The sequence below is a fragment of the Astatotilapia calliptera genome, chromosome 10 (assembly GCF_964374335.1).
Source record: "Astatotilapia calliptera chromosome 10, fAstCal68.1, whole genome shotgun sequence".
In the NCBI taxonomy this organism is placed as follows: domain Eukaryota; kingdom Metazoa; phylum Chordata; class Actinopteri; order Cichliformes; family Cichlidae; genus Astatotilapia; species Astatotilapia calliptera.
Window position 1 is genome coordinate 10,639,063 of NC_137431.1, and position 20,642 is coordinate 10,659,704.

Genomic DNA, 20,642 nt, shown 5'->3' on the forward strand with positions numbered 1-20,642 from the left:
ATCATTTTTGTACATAGCAAAGACATATTGCTAAGATCATCTAACATTTGCTTAAGTGAGTTACAGGATCACGGTGCAGTTCCTCTGCACTAATGGCTGTCATAATTGAAGGCTAATCTAGTGTGCATTTATCTATCTGTCCATCCATCTATCCATTTCCTGCCACCTATCTGCATTTAGTAAGTGGCTCAGACATACTTCCAGCCGCATCTTTCTTTCCATGAGACATCAAGCTGCCTTCTGAAGGCAAAATGGGATACTTCATCCCTCTAGTGTGTTCTGATTGTACGTCCAGTCACCCCGAAGACCTTGCACAAGTCATCCCGGGCTCCAAACTATATCGAATGACTGAATTCCTCACCTGACTCACTGACTGTAAAGACGCATCAACCTCTGTCTGAAAGTCTAAACTCAGAACTCAGTCATCCAGCGAAAGAGGCTTGTTTGGGTAAATTACAGAACGTCTTGGTTCATTTTTTCCTGTGACTAGAAAGATTCCATCATGAGGGTTGTAACGTTGAACTGTGGATTCAAAGCGAGCATACTGAGTGTCATCTTCACACACTGCTTCTTCTGACCACAGCTTGGTAACACCCAAAATTTGCTGTTATTAACCCCGATTCTTTTGTCCCCATGATAGAACAGAGAAAACCCGACTCATAGTGGTCAAAACATTTATATTTCTTTTTATTCAATCATCTTCCAGAAGAGAGAGCCCTGCACAGCCCCAAAAGCCAGCTGCAGAAACTCTAACATTTTTAGCTGAACATGTGTCTTACATAGTGTTATTTCGGTACTTCAGATGTCACACACGTGACACACACAGTTTCATTACAAACTCCTTCTACTCAGTTCCTCTTTTCTGTGTCTGATTTATTTGTCTGATTTAATAATATGCCTGTGCACTAAAACTTCCTGTGCAGCTTGCAATAACTTCCCCTTTCTGAGGTCCGTTACCAGGGCAACCTGTCTGAACTTAGTTTATGAGTCAAAAGTGGCTTTGCTTTACAAACCTTCATTATTAAAGTACATAAAACAATATAATAAAGAAAATAAACACTAAGGATATATTAATTGCATGACACTGTGCAATGATACACCTCACAGATTGTATGGGAAGACTCACTAATGAGTCATGAATCGACCAACAATCATCACTTGACTTGCTTGACCTCTTTTCTTTTTGGGACCCGTCTTCATTGTTTTACTTTTAGGGCCCACTGTGTCCTTGGGCAAAATTTCAGCAAGTTTCCTCCTGTCGTCTTGGTGTCTACGTGGTTAAAATGAGAGACAAAAATGCTGAAGCTCTTTGTAAAGAGCTAGGGTAAAGAGGTGCTATATGTAAGTGCAGTCCATTTACCCTCCTCAATGCTCCTATCGGCATCGCTTCCAGATGCAGCCGCAATTACTTTGATCAAAAACAGCTTTAAAGCCCCCTGCTTCATGCTACCTGTCGAGGACCAAATGACAAACAGAGAAAGCATCTAGCAGCTGAAGGGCCACATATTTCCCTCGAGGGTGAGCGAAGAACAAAACAGAACTTAATAGAAAGTTAGTATCGTGGCAAGATTCATCAAACAATTGATTGCCAACACAACTGATTCAGCTCAGTTCAATTCACAGCATAGAGGCGAACCCCAACGATTTAATTTGAATACGCTATTAGGGACACTAACTGGTCACTTTTGGCTGGCATGTTGTGCTTGTGCTGCCACCTAGTGGTCACATCAATGCAGGTAGTCTTTACTGTGTACCAGCTGAGCTCTGCATCCATGCTCATTTTCCTTGAATAATATACTCAACCAGGAAGCAGAAATTATAGGTAAGTATTTATTGTTGCTGTTATTTGTATTATTATTGCTCTATATGTAACCCGTGCATTCGTATATTACGGTGTTTCATATTTCACCCACCAAAAAAGTACCAAAAATAAATTTAAAAAAATTAAAAAGAAGAAAACAAAACTCTGCGTCAGCCTGGCACAGATCATCACCTATAAACGCTGGAAGCAAACGCGTTTTGCTTTTCCACGCGAGTATTTCAGCAGATCGAGCGCCCTTTTCCGCCGAATTATGCGTCTCGCCTCCTCGTCATGACAACTAGCAGTGAGACTGAAATATTGCGCGAGAGTCAATGAGACTGCGCTCAGAGAGAGAGCGAGAGAGGGAGATTGAAAAGCAGTGGGATCTCCTTCAGTGCGGGCTTCAAAAATAAATACCACTGCATCATCCTGATATTCACAGCCTTTCAGGTGTTGTTCCAAAAGCACCGGGCTGATCGGAAGGTGCGGGCTCTGTTTTCTCATTCCGAGCTTTCTCTCCTTAGCATCAGAGACCAAGTGAAGAGAGAGAGAGAGAGAGAGAGAGAGAGAGCACCACGCAAGCGCGCGAAGAAGAGATTGGACACCTGATTTCGGTGGGGTGTCTTCGCTGAAGCGCTGTTTCGTGTTTTAAGTCAGTCAACCTGTAATCTTTTTTTTTTTCTTTAAAGGGGGCCGTTCGGCACAGCGGGGGCGCACACCGCGGATTATTATCAGCGCGGGCAAATGGGGGGAGAGAAAGAGGACAGATCGCTGCGTTGACTTTTGAAGCGACGCGCGAGTCCTGACGCTATAGCGTTACGCATTTATTTTCCTGTGAGTTCATTTTCCCCCCTCTCTCGTTCTCCCTCTCTCCTTCCCGTGTTTGGGTCGCACTCGCTGCTGCGTCTCCGCCTGATTAAAAAAAAGAAGAAAAGAAAAAGTCAAATATTCCGTGGAGAAGGAAACATAGCAGGGGTGTTGTCAGAGAGGGATGAGAGGAGGAGGAGGAGGGGGCCAGTATGAGGTGTGCTTTTTTTTGGAAAAGCCGGAGAAAGACGGACACCGAGAAGGTGTGCTGATGTGCGGAAGCCTGCGACTGCGTTGCTCTCCTGAGAAATAATTGCGAGCCGGGGAGAAATGGCCTAGTTAGGAGATCATCGACACGCCGACGGAGGATAGAAAAGAAGAATCGTGCTTAGATGGACGGGCCATCATCACCATCATCATCCTCTTCTTCATCTTAATTCCGGTGCTTGCATCGCGTCTTTTAGGTAAGCCATATGTTCACCACCAGCACCCAAACGTGACTGGAGATTTGCTGTCTACCGCGGGCTTCATGTGTGCGCAATATGTTTGGTGACTTCGCACATTGCGCACGTTGCCCGTCCTGACGCACTGTCAATACTGAGGAATGAGATTCCCATGTAAAATCCTCGAGCCACTTTGTTGCTATAGCACACATTTTCTTCCTTTCAGTGGGAGCCTTCTATTGGCCTTGCCTGTTGATAAGCTGTGGCATCTTAACGCGATCGGTCCACTTTGCGTATCCAAGTGGTTTTAACCGCGCGGCTAGCGGGGAGATACGGCTGCGATTTAATTGGAGATCAGCTCATCACGCACGGGGACCGTCAATCAGACCGGCTTGCTATTCTCAGCCGGGGCTACCGATCCCGCTCGATTGTGGAGATATTGATTATTTTCTGATGACCCCCTTTTTTTTTTCATTACACTTATTGATGACAGCTTAATTATGCCTCTGTGCTGCAACGTAACTCATCTCAAGCACAGTGTGTGACAGGCCTTGAACTCAGAAGACGTCTCCTCTAATCAACAAATTCACAACAGCTCTGACACACACACACACACACACACACACACACACACACACACACACACACACACACACACACACACACACACACATGCAGTCAAAAAAGCCTGTGCCCTAGAAGATGCAGATAGGATTGTGAATTAAATGCACATGCTGATGATCCAGGGAAGGCTCCATTAATATTCAGCGGTGGTTGGGCAGTGCTCAGTTAATGGAAGACAACAGGACCTCTGTTCTGACAGGTCATGAGAAATGGTATATTTTCATTTTTAAAGGAGTGAATGTGTGTTGTTTTTTTCCTCTCTCTCTCTCTCTCTCTCACACACACACACACACACACACACACAGATATGGGGCCTGTAGCTACGGAGAAGTGACATTAGAAATCCATCAGAAAACCAATAAAGTGGTTTTGTAGACTTTTGAAGAATTTCGTATTACTCTTGTTGGCGTGCTGTTCAAATAGCTGTGATTGCTTTTCTTAGGCCGGCGTAACGTCAGCCTCGGCGCTGGCATTTTAGGAGGCTTACTCAAATACAGCAGAATGGAGCTGAAGACTGGGAAGCCTTGCCTGGGCTTCATCTTTTAGTGGGAATTTGTTTCACTACATATCAGACAAAATTAAAAATAAAAAAATAGCACGCTACAGTATGGCAGAATTGTAGCATGACCATTCTTCTTCATATACACCGCAGGTAATACGTGTGCTTCATCTGATTTTTTAATTTTTTTTTTAATCTTCAAGAACATACAGAGATTGCCACCATTCCCAGAGCACTACGTCCAATAAACTACAGTTAAGGGCCAATAAAGTTAATACTGTGGCAAGCTCGGTGTCAGTTGGTTTCTAGAGAGAAAATGGCCTAGAAGTGAAGATAAAAGGGACGAAAAGGAAAGAACGGCCGCTTAATGGATTGAATGAGAACACAAGGTGGGGGACTTACAATCTGGAACAAAACGTGTTAAGTCTTAATGTTTAATGAAGTATGTTTGGGTGAGGAAGGTGAAGTGCTCAGAAGTGTTCACTTTAATATTCTCTCTCCTCTCGTAAAGTCAGAGCTTTCTTGCAGCAGCACAGCTGTTGGGTTGTTTGTATAGGTGTATTTGTTTGTTTGGATGAGGCAGCCTTGTCGCATATCAGTGCTCGTTTCCATCATTATAGCCCAGAATTTTAAAGCAATATGATTTTAATTATTATTTTTCATACCTCTATTACTTTCAGGATATTGTCTTTTTTTTTTTTTTAGCTGAATTTCCTCATCAGTGCTTTCCTGTGTGACTGCAGCTAAGTGATGTCACTGCATGTCTTGAAATAACAGGTAGCATGTAGAACATGGCAGCTGGTGAACAGGCTCATGCACGTTAGCATCCTGACCTTGCAAGCTGTTCTATGGTTTATGGATTCATAACTGTAAGATTGAGGTAATAAGCGATGGTAAAATGAAGTGTCATTTGTTACTTCATGTTTGAGATTGGCACACACACACACACACACACACACACACACACACACACACACACACACACACACACACACACACACACACACACAAGATTGCTTTCATCTGGCTGCACAAGACCAAAAGCCAACTGCATTTATATTTCTTTTTTTTTTCAGTTTGAACCTACATGTTACTCCATGTGTTATTGCACTGTGAGAGACAAGGCAGGCGTTTGTGATCACTGTCATTTGATTGTCTTTGATGACAGAGAAAACACACAAAAAAGGAAAACTATCAGGGACTAAGCCTTGGATGAGACAATTTTCTTCAAATACCTTCTGGGTTTACTTTTGTATTATTTGCTTGGAATGCTCAACACTATAATTCTCACTTTAGAGCCACTTTAGATTATTTTTGGTGTCAAAATTGTATTTTAGATTAACAATAGAAAAAAAAACATAAACTAGAGAACTAAAGACATTACACACTGGGGGAAAAGCCTTAATAAGGGGATACTTTGAAATAAGATACTTTGAATTGTGCAAAAATATTACATTTCCTAATGTTTTTCTATGTTCTCATATAATCCAGTTCAAAGTGCTCCAAGCTGACCTTGAAGAAGAGGTGGAAGAGATTTACACTTCCAAAACAAACAGTATGTTTTCAGGTTATGGCAAAGTCAGCATCGTGTTTTAATCCAGAGAAGGTTTGATCACTAGTGTGAACACTAGAGTTTGTTTCTGTTAGAAATACCCAACACAAAATAGCCTTCATTAGGGTAACGCACACCCAGTGCACTTAAACTGATTTTAATTGTGCAGAGTTAACATGCTCTTATTTTAATGTTCATATTTCCATGGATACTTCCTGGGTTTGACTCTCAGTCCTTTTTTTTTCAGTTGTGAGTGAGTTCCACAACGAGAGTCTTCAGGGTTGTGCACTTAGAGAAAGTGTTTATCAAGAGTCCAAAAATTCCACAAAAGAGCCCTCATGCCGTTTACAATTGTACTGTGTGGGACTGACCTGAGCCCTTAGAGATTTATCAAGAACATTCTTCACAAGTCTGTTATTTTTGTTGTTCTGAACTTTGGGATTAGATGTAACCCATAGTCACTGCTGCAGTACACTTAATACCACTGACTAGCTGTCCATAAAGCTGCACATAGGACATCACTTCTTAAATTTGGAGTCTTTAACACTCTAATGGTGGGTTTTTAAAAAAATTGAACAATAAAAATCCGGACAAAACAGCACTAAAACCCATCTGCAGCTCGTTTATATTTGAATTGTGGGAGCTGTTGCTATCCGCTCATCGTATCCCGTACCTTAGCCAAGTGTCTTTAACCCTTCTTGATATAAAACATTGACTGTATGCTGGGTTTAAACCTGTAGCTGCTGTAATGGAGGCTCGGAGATTTTAATTTCTGCCCGAAGATGTCGAGTCAGAGGAAAGGGAGGTTAAAATGACCCAGCTCTCAGTCATATCACGACCACAGAGAGGAGAAGCTGTAGAATAGCTTGACCTGACCCATTATCTGTGAGCAAAGTAAAGCTGGAGAAAACGCCTGTGCAAATGCCATGGTAACCATCTTGTGCAACCTCCTTTGAAACAACATCACATAAGAGTGATCCATAAGATAAGCCAGGATAAGGGCCATCCTGTCTCGCGCGCTCCGAGAAGAATATCACGGCAAAACCCATTAAAATATGCACTAAGTTAATGCGTCTTTTTATTAGTGACACATGCAAAAGCCCAGTAAAAAGGGACACGTGACCTTTCCTGAAACACAAAGATCCACCTTTTAAATTCATCGCACGTGATCCATTAAGCAGCTGTAATATTTGATTAATTTTATTTTATTTATTTGTTTTTGCAGTGGTGTACAAACTCCAGCTGGCATTGAAATATGACATGTATTCTTAAAAAAATATTATAATAAATATTCCTGTCATGGTTATTATGGAGCTGTGGGCTGTGTTGACATGAATGAGACGCATTTGACATGATACTTTTTATTAGGGCGGCAGCCCATTTTGCTGTTATTTAAATGTCAGCATCTACATTTTTAGATGGGGATTTGATATCTGCTTTATGACACTGGCGAACGGTAGTCTCATCGGCTGAAGGACACTGACGACAAGTGTGAAATACAGCAGAACTGCAGGAACTGTAGATAACCACTTGCTTTCTGCCACTGCTGCAGGATTGAACTGTTGCTCGGTGTAAAGTACACAAGAGTGTGTGATTCATGTCAGCTGGTGCTTGGCAGTTCAATCACTGCTTTACAGGAGCCCAACAAATAAAGGTGAAGTCATAATTTGGGAAGTCAGTGAAAACTGATGCGGTGATTAAGAAGTCATTGTGTGTCCACTGTCCTTTTTGTCTCTATCACCAAATCAATATTTAAAGCTAAGCACAATGTAAGAACGTGGCCAACAGAAAGATGCTAGGTAATGTAAAACGCTCTCATTTAAAAATACAGAACAGCAATCATCAAACTCTGACCAGCGTTGAACAGCATACCGAATACTAGTGATGTTTAAAAATGTTTTTCAAAATTCGGACAAAAGCTGCAGACGTTCTGCATTCATTGCTGAAAAATATGAACCCCTGGGTGTGGATTTGATAAAAAGAGCAAGCTTTGAAGCATCACTTTAAGTGGCGAGCTTTAATGTGAAAATTGGAGCTTTTTCAAATTTTGTCTTCTTTTGAATCTTGGTCTCTCACCTAAAACATGCACTGTACACAACATTTAAATAACTGAACATTAAACTTGCTGCCCTGTGTAAAAATTGTCATCCCACAAGGATGATTTGTTGTGTTTTATTTATTATACATTAAGTCACTAGATGCTGTATCTTGCTCAACTTGGTGTAAAAACCCATGTTGGATGTGCAAAATACAGCCAAAATTCTATTTATGTACTCTGTTACACTTTGAGTTACTTTGTGTGTGTTTTTACTGAATATCTAGATTCGATTAGATCAGATGAAACTTTATTAATCCCTCGGGTGGGTTCCCCCCGGCATATTCAGTAAAAGGCGTTCCCTTACCAGGAATCAAACCCGGGCCGTGGCAGTGAGAGCGCCGAATCCCAACCACTAGACCACCAGGGATCTACAGTGGCTATACATGAAATTTCAGTGTTTCCTAAATACAGTTCCTCAGCATGTCACCTGTTGGAGAAGCTGCTCTGCTGACTTGCTACACATGCTAGGAATTCTACAGTACATAGTGATTTATGGGTAATTCAGCTTCATGTAAACACCTAAATCTGCATCATATTACACCATCCATATTTTCACCTGATCATCTGTATCTCCAGAGCGTGCTACTGCTTTCTACAAGCCACCCTCTATGGCGCTTGCATTGTGACCATTGTTTTACCAGAAGAACAAAGGCTGACCTTGACGATCATTTTCAGTTGAACGGAATATTCTGCTTGCATTACTAATCTTAGGACTTCCTCAACAACTGAAAATAAATTCAGCAAAAGTACAGAATAACAAGACACGGCTCAGGACACTTGAAATGATTGAACATCGAGGACCACTGTGGTAGCATAGGGAGTTCAGATGCACCCTTACAGTATGTCAGGTAGTTCAGTCAAATACTTACATCAAAGGATTCAGGGCAGTTTATTAGAAACAGCAGTCCACGTGAACTGTGTGTGTTATTCTGCTAATGATGGCGAAGCCAAGTGGCATGGCGGAGTCTCTGGTGTGCAAACTATGAAAGGAGAGAACTGAAAAATCTCAAGAGCAGATCAAATTTAGTAAACAACAATCTTCATCCAGTTAACTACTCGTATTCTCCTCATTTTTATTTTAATTTTTAAAGTCAGTACCAGCATTGAAACCCAGATTGCCCCTACCCCCATCTTTTATTCAGCTGACCTCACAGCAGTACCTTTGGAGTACAGGAAACCTCTCAACACTTTTGGGCATACAAATCATTCCAGCAGAATACATCACATACAGCAAGTCTCAGTGCTTTATGTAAGCTAACCCAGAAGATCATGACTGCAGCCATCCCATCTGTTAAGAGTACACCTTCCAGTGAACGTGACAGTCAGTGTTTAACTTTCTGTAGCTGTTTTGCGTCGTGTCACCTTAAATAGCACAGAGCGTATTTACTATGAATGATGCCCCATTGTAAGACGATGAAGCAGGCCCGCTTTCCATGCTGCTGAACTCCGTGGGACCGGCTGCACAACTTATAGACGATTGTCCTGCCCATTATCGTGCTCACTGATGATCAGATATAATGCACCTGCTCTCTCACGCATATATCGTGTGATGTTTTTTTGCTTTTTTTTTTTAGTTTTCTATTGTAAATCTATTTTAAAATCTGTCACATTTCCAATATGATGCACATCTACATTACCAAATAATAGCTGCTCTTTAATGGATGAGTTTAAAATGGCTGTAGACAAGTTATTATAATATTGATGCGCTCTGGGTATCCATCGATTTATGCCAGAGTGTAATAACACTTGTTTTACAGTGTTGCATCTCAGACAGTATTACAGATTCCCCTGGCAGCAAGTTTTCATGAAATATAGATGTAAAACATATGATAATGGCTTCCTGAAGATCAAAAGAAAAGCATATTTCTTGCAGCCGTCACCGATTGGTCTTGTGCATTACTGATAATGATTCCTCAATATGTTGAAGTCCAGATTGCACAATCTGGATTTATCTTTCAGTGTCTGGTCATTGTTACGGTGCTATTTTGAGGGCAGCAAAAGATTTGCGGGCAATTTGCAAAACCCACTGTGACTTTTATTGCAGCAAAGCCACAGGAGTAATATATTTACTAATGAATTTAGCTTTGACAGCAGTCTTTCACCAAAAACCCCTCCGCTAAACAAGATAATGGTAATTAATGGGAGATCTTTCCCTTCAGATCGTTTTTAATTTTGGCTCAGAAGCATTGGCTCTATATTTAGTTGTTTGAGGAGGAGCTGCTAAGGACCGGTGTACATTTTCAACTCCTCGGCAAGGTGACCTCCTGCTGTTCTGTGAAAAAACCTACTTGTGCCATGTGCAGTATGGAAGCAGATCGTGATTGTGCCTGATCATAAAAAGCAGATTTTTGTTTGGATCCTTATGTGAGTTGTTTGCTTGCTCTTTTAATTCACAACATTTTCCCTTTCAGTTACTTAAGTTACATTAAGCCTTATACAGTGAAAGCACTTGGTTAAAAGCAGAGACAGCTTTCATAGCTATGATTGTTATTTCAGTTTTTATTTAAGTCTAAGGGTGGATAAATGAAGGTTAAAAAAGTGAAGATCTTTCAACTACGTTATGAGTGTCAATATTGCATAGCTTGTCCACCAGAGGGCACTATGCAAATTCACTGTTCGCAACAAGTGTTTCCTACAAACACAGCAGTTGGGCAGAGCCTAGTGTAAATGAGTAATTAAATAACTACATGTAACACAGATTTGTTGTGTTTATGTTTTGTGTGTCTGAAAAAGGAATTATCAGGAAATATCGGTACTGTTGTTCGTCCTAAAAGTCCTATATCAGTCAAACAATCAGAATATACAAGAACCTTATTTAGCAGATACACAGTCCACCTAATATCAGTTTCCATGCCAACTCATCCAATTAGATGAGTGTATTTTTAATTCCTTTGAGGTAAATGTATTTTATTGTATGTATTTTAACTTTTCAGACTTTTCTGAAGAGTATGAAAATGCTACGTATTACTGCGGAAGGTGATATTTATGGTTTTCAATGCCATTTTCCCTTTTCGGTGTAATAAAGGGTAAGAAAAAAACAACCCGAAAGACTCAATTTGTTATTCTTGGGATCCCTTGCTGATATTGCAGGAGTAGCTGCATTCACACTTATAGAGTTCGCCTGGTTTAATTTTCAGAGGAAAAAGGCTGCCGCGTTGCCAAAGAGGAGAAAACGCTACGCAGGTTATCCAATCCAGCCTTGTTTTAAAAAACATTTTAATTATTCATTTGTTTGGATGTGCAGAACACAACTGGACTACAGTGCATTACCACAGCAGTTAGGGAGATGGGTTTCAGCAGCGCTGAAAGACTCCAACAACACAAACAAGAACATGCGAACAGAATGAATGCCATGTACTTAAAAACACAAGACAGTCATTGAATTCCAAACAGAGAGACAGTAATACGCTGGTGTAATTGCATCAAATGTTTCAAAGCATCTGAGCAACTAAACAAGCACCTTTGCTGGTGTAAAGACTTATTCAGTATTGAATCAAAAGGTTTATTGATGCTCATGGTTTTGGATTTGAATTGGTTACAAAATTACCGTGTATTATCCATTTCAAAATATATGTTTTTGCACCTATAGTATTATAAATTGTGTTGTGTGTAAGTAAAATCTTGCTCATGCTGAACTCTTTACCACTACTTTATTAAGAAGTTATCCGCCCAGTTGCAATACAATGCTGTTATCAGATGTTGGCCCAACATACATATTACAAGTAAGCAGGCTCCCACTATTACCTATAAATAAGCCCAGACGTTATCTGCTCATCTATTGTAATCAATAATTTATGAAAGATTATGAAGGAGACATAGTGGTTGTATGATGTTTGTGGGAATGCTATTGTAAGCTAGAGAAAAGAGCTTTTTAACCTGTACTTTACAATGTCAAAAAAATCCCTAAAGCTAATCAAGTACTTTTGGTACCTGAACCTAAACAAGCATTGTGTGGAAACCAAAGCAAATCAAAGTTTAAATTTGACATGGTAACATTTCTTCATAAAACTATGTCTATAGCTGCTGTTGTGGTCTTTTCTTTTCATTCTCACTTTAACAGGAGCCTCTGTGCACAGCGTTACATCTACTTATCACCCCGTCTTAGCATTACAGCTCAATTTTCCTGCTTTTCCAGTTGCACTTCGTGTTATGTCTTCCAATACACCTCTGGTTCTCTCCAAATACACACTGCATTCTCAGCATATGTGATCTCTGTAGCATAGCTTTTTTTTTTTAACTGACATGGTTTTACACAAGTAAGAACCGCACAATCTCCTAATGCTCCTTATGTGTATTATTTCCCCTTGGGAGTGTAACTAAATTTCAAATTGTAACACCCATTACAAAATATCATTTTAAATCCATAATAAAGAAAAACCTAATCACATTTTTGTTGTAATGTTCAAAACATAAGTGGCTAGACTTTGATTATATGATAGTAAAAAGGCAAGGCCATGCTTGTTACTGGGACAACACAGATTGCAGTAATAGTTCAATTAAGCATACGCTCAGTTCACATTAAGGTGATTTAACCCAGCAGGGGTATGTTTAGTTAGACCGGGGACAGTTTACATAGACAAGGAATTACCGAGAAATGTCAGGCCTGACTTCTTGTTGTTGTTTCTTTGAGCGAGGTCTCATTATTCGCAAGGTTACCTGAAAGCATTCAATCAAAAAAGACGAGGGCTTTCGGTACTACAGCTCCATTTTGTCGGCCTTGCAAACACACCATGAGGGAATTCTTGTCAAATCTTTCCTAACCCTCTTGACAAAAAGAGCATGTTTAAGCAAAAGCATAAATGACTAGTGTCTGGAGTGCTGGTGTTATTACCAGGTTATCCCCATATCCCGCTGTCACACATACAGTAGACCACTGTTGATGTGACATGTTTAACATCTTAATACAGGGCTGTGTTTAATTGACTGAAAACAATTATGATCGGTGAAAAACATTTTCTTTCATTCTTTTCAACATGGGCTTCTCTGTAGTTTGATATTAATTCTTTAAAATAATATTCAAAACTCATTAAAACTTTACAGACTAGTCTATCTAAGAGTCAAACAGAACTGTGGCTGCTTGGTAAATTTGAATATTAACGCTTAGTCCTTACAAGAAAAATTTAAGTTTACTTGCATATTAAACTGACCAATGCTCTAAAGTAAATAAGAACATTTTAAAAATGTGCAATAACATACTGTTCTGGTTCAGATAAGTCAAGATTGTTGCCTCCTAGAAAGAGATTTTTCTCTCTTTTCGTCCGTGGCTTATAAAATCACAGTTAACAACCATGCTACTTCTCCTTTGACACTACTGAAATTGAATTGGTTTGAAATGAGCTGCGAGGGAAACTTCATGGCAGAATGGCCATTTGAAAATATAAACAGCGCAGGCAGAAAAGTACTGACGAGTGACGTGTTATGAAGGTAGACCGCCATGTGTAAAGTGAAATGAAGCAATGACTGTGATGTAAAAGTGCTGGCCTTTGGCTTTAGGGACATTTGAGGTCCCCAGTAGGTTTGTACAGCAACAGGGTTTGTATCACTGTTTTAGATGTGTAAATCCTTGGTTAGATACAATAGAGGAAACCAGACCAGACGGAAACTATTCAACCTATGCTGAGAGTATAATTCGTTCATAGCTATGGTTCGACATGCTGTCTTCATAAACTATCAGTGTGATTTAAGACCAGGAGGAAGAGCTCTAACATGACAGCCAGCAAACCACTCTACCCTTACTACCAGCACCTGCCTGTATTGTGGCCATGGCTGATTTTACCTTTCCACCATTCTCCTCACATTATTTCCCAAGCCTTCCCCTTTGTGCTAACTTTGGCTTCATATCTTGTTCTTTCCATCTTTATTCCTTGGGATATTTTTCTTGTGCTATTATTATTATTTCCCTTTCTCCGTTTTGTTGGCAGAAAAACTATCACATCATCTGGAATCCCTTTAAGAAAGAACAGATTGTTTTTTATTATTTTATTTAAGTTGATGCTCTTAATCCAGTGAACAATGTTTTTAAGATAAAAACAGCTAATAACTATAAGACCTTTAATATTTTAATTCAGATTAGTTTTGTAATTGATATATATATATATTTTTTTATTTTAAAAAACAACTGGGAAGCCTGCAAAGTTAGTATTTAGTACCATCCTTTTGGCAAGCACTATACGCTTGTCAGTAGCAAGACTTGCAGTTCACCCTTTTATACCTACTTACGCTAATATTCCCGAGACTTTGTGCATATTTATAATCACAGTTGTCATACGCATGGAAAACCTTCAACTTATTTGGTATTTTTTAGGTAGTCCGTTGTGGATTTTGAGTTAGGATTTTGAGTTGTTGTGTATTCAGCCTTTTGACAGACACTGACTTGCTTGGTATTTAACTGAGCCTGTGCTTCCGTCTACTAGTGAAATGTTCTTGGTTTCACTGGCTGCAACACAAGCCCAAAGCATGATCGATCCATTCCCGTGTGGAACATTTGGTGAGCTGTTCTTTTCATGACATTTTGCACCCTTCCTTCTCCTGCAGGAATGGTTTTCTACTGATGAATGTTCCATAAAGGTCATGCTTGTGCAGGTGTTGCTGCACAGTAGAACAGTGCACCACCACTCCAGAGCCAGCTAAACCTCCCTAAAGGTCTTCTTTGAGCCAAATAGGGGTTTTGATTTGCCTTTCTAGCAATCCAATGAGCAGCCAACTCAACTTCCTATTTCAGTTAACTTCTATTTCTTAATAAATCTTCAGTGGGAAGAGCTTCCTAAAAATGCAGTGCTATTTTGTTTTCACATTCCCATCTCAAGTATGAGAGGGAACCGCTTAGAGGTGCACAGCTGCTGATTGTTGGGACAAGATTTGAGGAGTATTTCTAAAGCTTTGAAAATGGGATCACCTGGCCTTTCTTACTAATGACTAGTGATATATCATAGACTGAACAAGCTAAGTGAGGTCTTATGTTTCTCTTACTTTGCCCTCCTTTGCCTTTTTTCAAGCAGAAATTGTGTAAAATTGTACGAAACAAAAGTGTTATTTGACGGTAGGGCTGTCCAAAAATAGACACTCAGATACTAATTGAAATAATAATTGAAACAAAAAATTTATATTGGACCATTGATGCCAACAACAAGACACGTAGCCCCTCCCCTCACTAGCTGCCAAGTAATCGACCTTCATAACAAGAGGCCAGTAAAACTTTGATTTCAGTAACACTGAACAAGTACTAAACATTTATCATAACTGCGGAGTACACATGTAAGCGTTAGCTGTTTAACTGTTAGCAATTTACTCAATAGCCACATTATCCCTGTTTTAAGTTACCACTGAGGCAGTGGCTTTATAAAAAACAATAATATCAATGCAGGCAGCCAACGTTATCAGCCAACTGTACCCACCTGTAACCTTTTTTTGTTTTGTATTATTGTTTGTTGCAGACAACTTCAAAATAGCGTTGCTATTGATGGTGTTGTTTAATCTTCTGTTTCTTTTAAATCCTCTTCATTTTTGTAATTTTTTGCCTGTGCGATTGAAAACACTATGGAGGACTGAAGTGTCCTAGTTATCTGTATCGGGTTTGAAATGCTAACACCAAGTAAGGAGCAGATAGAAGAGAACCTGGAAGTCTGGAGGTATGTCAGTGCATACCTCCACACTCCCATGTAATCTTACATGTCTGTGAATCAGAGGGCGACAGGTGGAAAGGTCAAGAGTGAGATGTTAGTGGCATGCTGTGATGTATCAGGTTGAATGCAGCCTGAGATGGTTTGGACATGTCCAGGAGGGATAATGAATATATTAGACAAAGGATGTTGAATATATGAATATGAAAACTAATCTGTTTTCATATTCATATATTCAACATCCTTTGTTGAATATAAAACAAAAACATAGGAACAAAAGAAATGTTTCACAAGATAGTGTAGGGCTGTTCGATATAACGATATATATCGGATGACGATGTAAAAACGTCTATCGTTTCATTTTACGCTATCGTTTGTTTCGTGGTGTCACAAAATAAACTGTTTACGGCAATATTTTTTCATTGTTTTGATGGTCGCTGTAGTGGCTATATTAATTTCTTAAAGTTCTCTCTTTCTCTTATATTTAATATAACCACACTACGGACGGGCAAGCGCCTGTTTTTATGCGTTGTGGTGAGCAACAACGACGGTAACACCATCGCGTGTCCGCTTGTTTATGTTCCACATCAACCTTTCACAATAAAGCTCAAGATCCTGTTGAGACTTTTCAAAATAAACTGAATCACGTGAAAGAGCAGATTATTTACAGATGAGAAGTAAAAAAGAGCCGCCAGGTGCTAAAGGGTTAGGGCAGGGGTGTCAAACTCAAATACGCAGTGGGCCAAAATTCAAAATGGAACAAAGTCGCGGGCTAACATTAATATTTATTGAAAAAAAAAATCTTCCTCCAGATATAAGAATGAATCTTTTCTTATGGACTCAAACAAGTTTAGCTGAAAAACTGAATATGGAACAAGCAAAGCTTAATACTAAACAATATATATATTAGCTGTATAATACCAGCAGGCCAGCTCTAATAGTAATTTGATATGGCTTCGCAGGCCAAATGTAATTAGGCCAAACTTGGCCCGCAGGCCAGAGTTTGACACCTATGGGTTAGGGGTTAGGGTTAGAAACCTTAGACTCAAACGTTAGAACAGGCTTTTCCCCGCAGCACGCCGAGTAATAAATACTCACAAAGAAAACAGCGGCTGTTACAACTTATGTCTAAAAAGTGACATAGTTTCATGCATCTGTTAAAACACTCAACTCCAGCTACATGACGCGCAGCTGGAAACACTTCCCGCAAGTCGAGCTGCCCGAGATTCACAGAATTTACAGAAAATGTTACATTTTTGTGATTTATATTGTTATCGGGACGATAGAATTCTTATATCGGGATATGAGATTTTGGCCATATCGCACAGCAGATTGAGATTTAGTTTCTTTTTAGCAAAGCTTATAGTTAGGGCTCAATCAGGTAACACTGAATCCTTCCTGGCTTTACATGATGCACTGAGGATTTTTCTTCACTCATCTGTTTTCTTTTCCTGTGTGTTTATGTAGAACTACTACATTTAATCATTACCAATAATTTAAATTTAACATTTATTTTTTATAGTTTGTCTCTTGTCCTGCCCACACTGCCTCCCCCCCCAACTGGTCATGCTCAGAAGCCTGCTCCTTCCTCGGTGTGGTTCTTCTGAAGGTTTCTTCCTGTTAAAAGGGAGTTTTTCCTTTCCACTGTGACCAAGTGCTTGCTCAAAGTGGTTGTCCGATTGCTGGGTTTTTCCTCTCCAACATTGTTCTTTATATTGTAAGATAAGATTGTCTTTATCTTACAATATAAAGCACCTTAAGGTGACAGTTGTTGTCATTTGGTGCTATACAAAGGAAATTGAATTAAATTGAATCAAGTGCAATTGATACAATATGTAATATGTATTTGGATACAATATAAATACGTATTCAAAATATTAAACAGTGAGTTTGGAATATTATTCTCATGTAATGTTATTTTTATAATTGTTATATTATTAGTGATTTGTATGGGCTTTGATGGCAGTTTGTTTTACCAACTTGCTACGCATTCCATCCAGACATTCACCAAATAAAAGGAAAGGGATTTGCCTGTCAGTTGGATGTGGATGTCACAGAGGGTGATGAATTAGTCAGACGTGCACGTTGCCAGTAAAATGTTCTTAACACACCCACATCAAGAGCATGAGACAACCATTTGCAGCATTTTTATTGGGAGTCAGATGCTTTGGGAAATAATAAAATGGGTTGTAGCTTGTCGGTCTATAAACTAGAGGCTGACACATTACATGAACATTCAATGATCACATTTTAATTTGGTCAAAGTAATTGCAGGCCCATTCAGAGTTTGATAAAGTTTGAGCTTCTTGTTTTGCTACTCTGAAGTTGTTTTCTTACTTTGCTCCAGTAGAATCAAGACGAAAGCTGATTGTAGATTTGTTTTGTTTTGTTTTGTTCTTTTTTTTGGGGGGGGGAGGGGGGGTAGCATTGAACATGCATGCCCAGAGGAATGCAGGATAGTTAATTCAATTTCATTCTTAACATCTTGTAAATTTGATCCCTCTAGACACATTTTCTTTTGCACTGTTTTCAAACTTGCGACTGTATTTTTTTTTTCTGAGCTTGAAAACGATCGTCTTTCTCATCTCCAGGCACCATGTGTCAGCAAGATCGGACAGTCATTTTTAACATGGTTAAGCGGCCTTCTCTATTTAACTTAGTTCGCCATTCTGTTCTTGAATAAGCTTTAAGCCTGAGGCAAAGCAGCTGTCAGACTGCTCCTTCAAACTGTGTGTATCGCCCACAGACACTTATACACATGCTAACACAGCTAGCATTTCACCTAGATCATCGCTAATTAGTGTGTCACCAGATTGTGCTCACTACTTGGCCTCAATTTGGCACATTCTCCCCCAAACACACTTAAAAAAAAAGCGGATAAATAAAAAGTAACAGCCCCTAGAGGCAACAGCGTTCTACTATAACACATTTCTAAAGTTACGCTGCCAGTTGATGTCAAGATATCATTCTCTGTTTGATTGTTTATTTTGTTGTGTTTGTAGATCTGTAAGATAAATGGATTTCCATGTGATCCACATGTGTTAAGCGGATAGAGAAACTGTTGTTACCAACAGCAACATATTGATTTTTTGGTCCAGCGGTGACAGAGGGCCTGTTGTCTACCATCTCCTATCTGCTCCGACTGCCTGCTGCTTGATGATCCTCACCGCAGCTTTAATAACCCGCATCATTAAGGCCCCTTTAATTGACTTCTCCTTGATCATTTGTCAACATTTTCTTGCATCCTAACCTGTGTTTTCCTATTATTTATCAGGATTAGTCCATGAAGAAAAATAGAGGTGTTTAATTTGTGATCTAAAGGGCTATATTGAGCTTGGCCGTTCTTTGCCTGTCAGGATTTGTCCAGAAAGCCTTATTGCCTTTTGAAATGGATGCTTGCAGCTTGGTTTGATTACAATAAGTGTAAAGTGATATTTCCTTGAGGATATCCCTCTGATTTTTCTGGCTGCAGTGAGATGATGATGGGAGTGTAGTGGCAGATGGAGCGGCCATGGTATCTGATTGAGCTGCTGTTGGAGTCTGGAGAGCTTATGGTAAATGGAATAAATTTTAGGATGAAGTTCAAAGCCTCCATCAGCACTAACAATGCAGCAGTTCTCCGCAATTATGTGGTCGCTATAAAAATTAACACCGTGACAAAAACTTACAACCTAAAATATTTCTCTGACAGATTAACCTTTGTTTGGATCTTGCTCTCTAGACCAGATTTGTTACAGAGTGATTTAGTTTGAAATCATGGCAGACTTTCTATGAAAACATGTGCACAAAAGCTTAAGGGGAAATTAATTTACATGGCATTTATTTCCCACTTATGTTCATATGTTTCAGTCAATGACAGTGATGCTAAGGCATTATAGCAACTGACTATAAAAATTTTGTGCCTGCTGTAATGAACGCAAAAACAAAGTGCTTTTTTCAGAAGTTGCTACAATGTCATTTTCTCTTAGGGTTCTGCTTGAGGAAATGCCATCTGATTATTAAAAATGAAGGGTTGATCCCCTTGGCAGCATGAGAATACTCAGGATTGGCACGGTTGCAAAGTTGGTGTGATCTGCTCCTTAATCATCGCCAGGTGCTTGCTCATGGGATGCCACCATTGGGGTTTTTACCTTGCATCATTAAGAGCATTGAGATGGCTTTTTTCTGTGAACCAATGCTATATAAATAGAAGTTGAAAAATACAGCTGAATTGTCTTTGCTCAAATCTTCATATTGGCTGATAAGGCTGTAGTTCAGGTGGTAGAGCAGGTCAGCCACTAACTAGAAGGGTGGTGGTTCGATCCCAGGCTATTCCAGTCTGCATGCCAAATATCCTTAGGCAAGATACTAACCCCATGTTGCTCTCTGATGCATCTATCGGAGTATGAACGTTAGATAGAGCACTTAAGAGCTTATAAGAAGTGATTGGGTGAATGAGTTAGTTGTATAAAGCGCTTTGAGTGCTCAGACAGAGTAGCAAAGTACTATATAAGAACCAGTCCATTTACCACTCCATCCAGAAGAGGGACATGTGTTTGCTGAAGTTTAGAGTCAGCAAAGTAAAGCAACCTTTGTTGTTTTCTTGCTAGCAAGCTAGCTATCCACACCTGCTTCAGAGCAACGGTCATCCTACAGGAAATACTTGCCAAAAGTGTTGCAACTATTGGTTGCCCAAATTCTTTTTGAAAGTGAATGCCTGTGGCTACAAGTGTCTTTTATTTTCATTGCTGAGATGGCATTAAATATTGAGCCTGCTAGCTACATCGAGAACTTCCTAGCTTGCAAAGCTTCTCCGAGTGAGGCTTGTTTTTCCTTTTTTTGCAGTCTTTATAATGATTTCAAGTTAGTTGTGATAGGCAGGGGTGGAAACATGATTCATCTTACAACAGCTGCTAAGACCAACTTCATAGATGGTTCTGTAGAACAAACCTGAAGAGATCTGTGGCTCATTCTTTCTTTCTGTCACTAACCGGAGTTGGAATCTAGGTTAACTGGTAAATTGAAAGTGTACCAATACTATTTTGGTATTTGGCACATCTAAAAATATTATTCTGGATATTGTCTATTACCATTGTAAATATTAATACGTTTAAGAAGATGAAGAGAAAAAGAAGATTTTAGGATTAATACATTAAATTAAAGCATTTCACCACCAACTGTTTTTTAAAAAACAAAAACAGCCTGGGCATGACCCTTCTG

General features: G+C 39.5%; 1 protein-coding gene across 2 annotated transcripts in view; it reads left to right on the forward strand.

Annotated features, from left to right (window-relative positions):
- The first annotated feature begins 1,762 nt into the window (after positions 1 to 1,762).
- The window catches only part of nlgn2b (neuroligin 2b), a 66,237-nt gene continuing 47,357 nt past the window's right edge, over positions 1,763 to 20,642 (forward strand). For both annotated transcript variants that reach the window (XM_026181505.2, XM_026181506.2), the window contains exon 1: positions 1,763 to 3,072. The gene's annotated coding sequence lies outside the window, so the exon portion shown is untranslated. The remainder of the gene's footprint in view (positions 3,073 to 20,642) is intronic.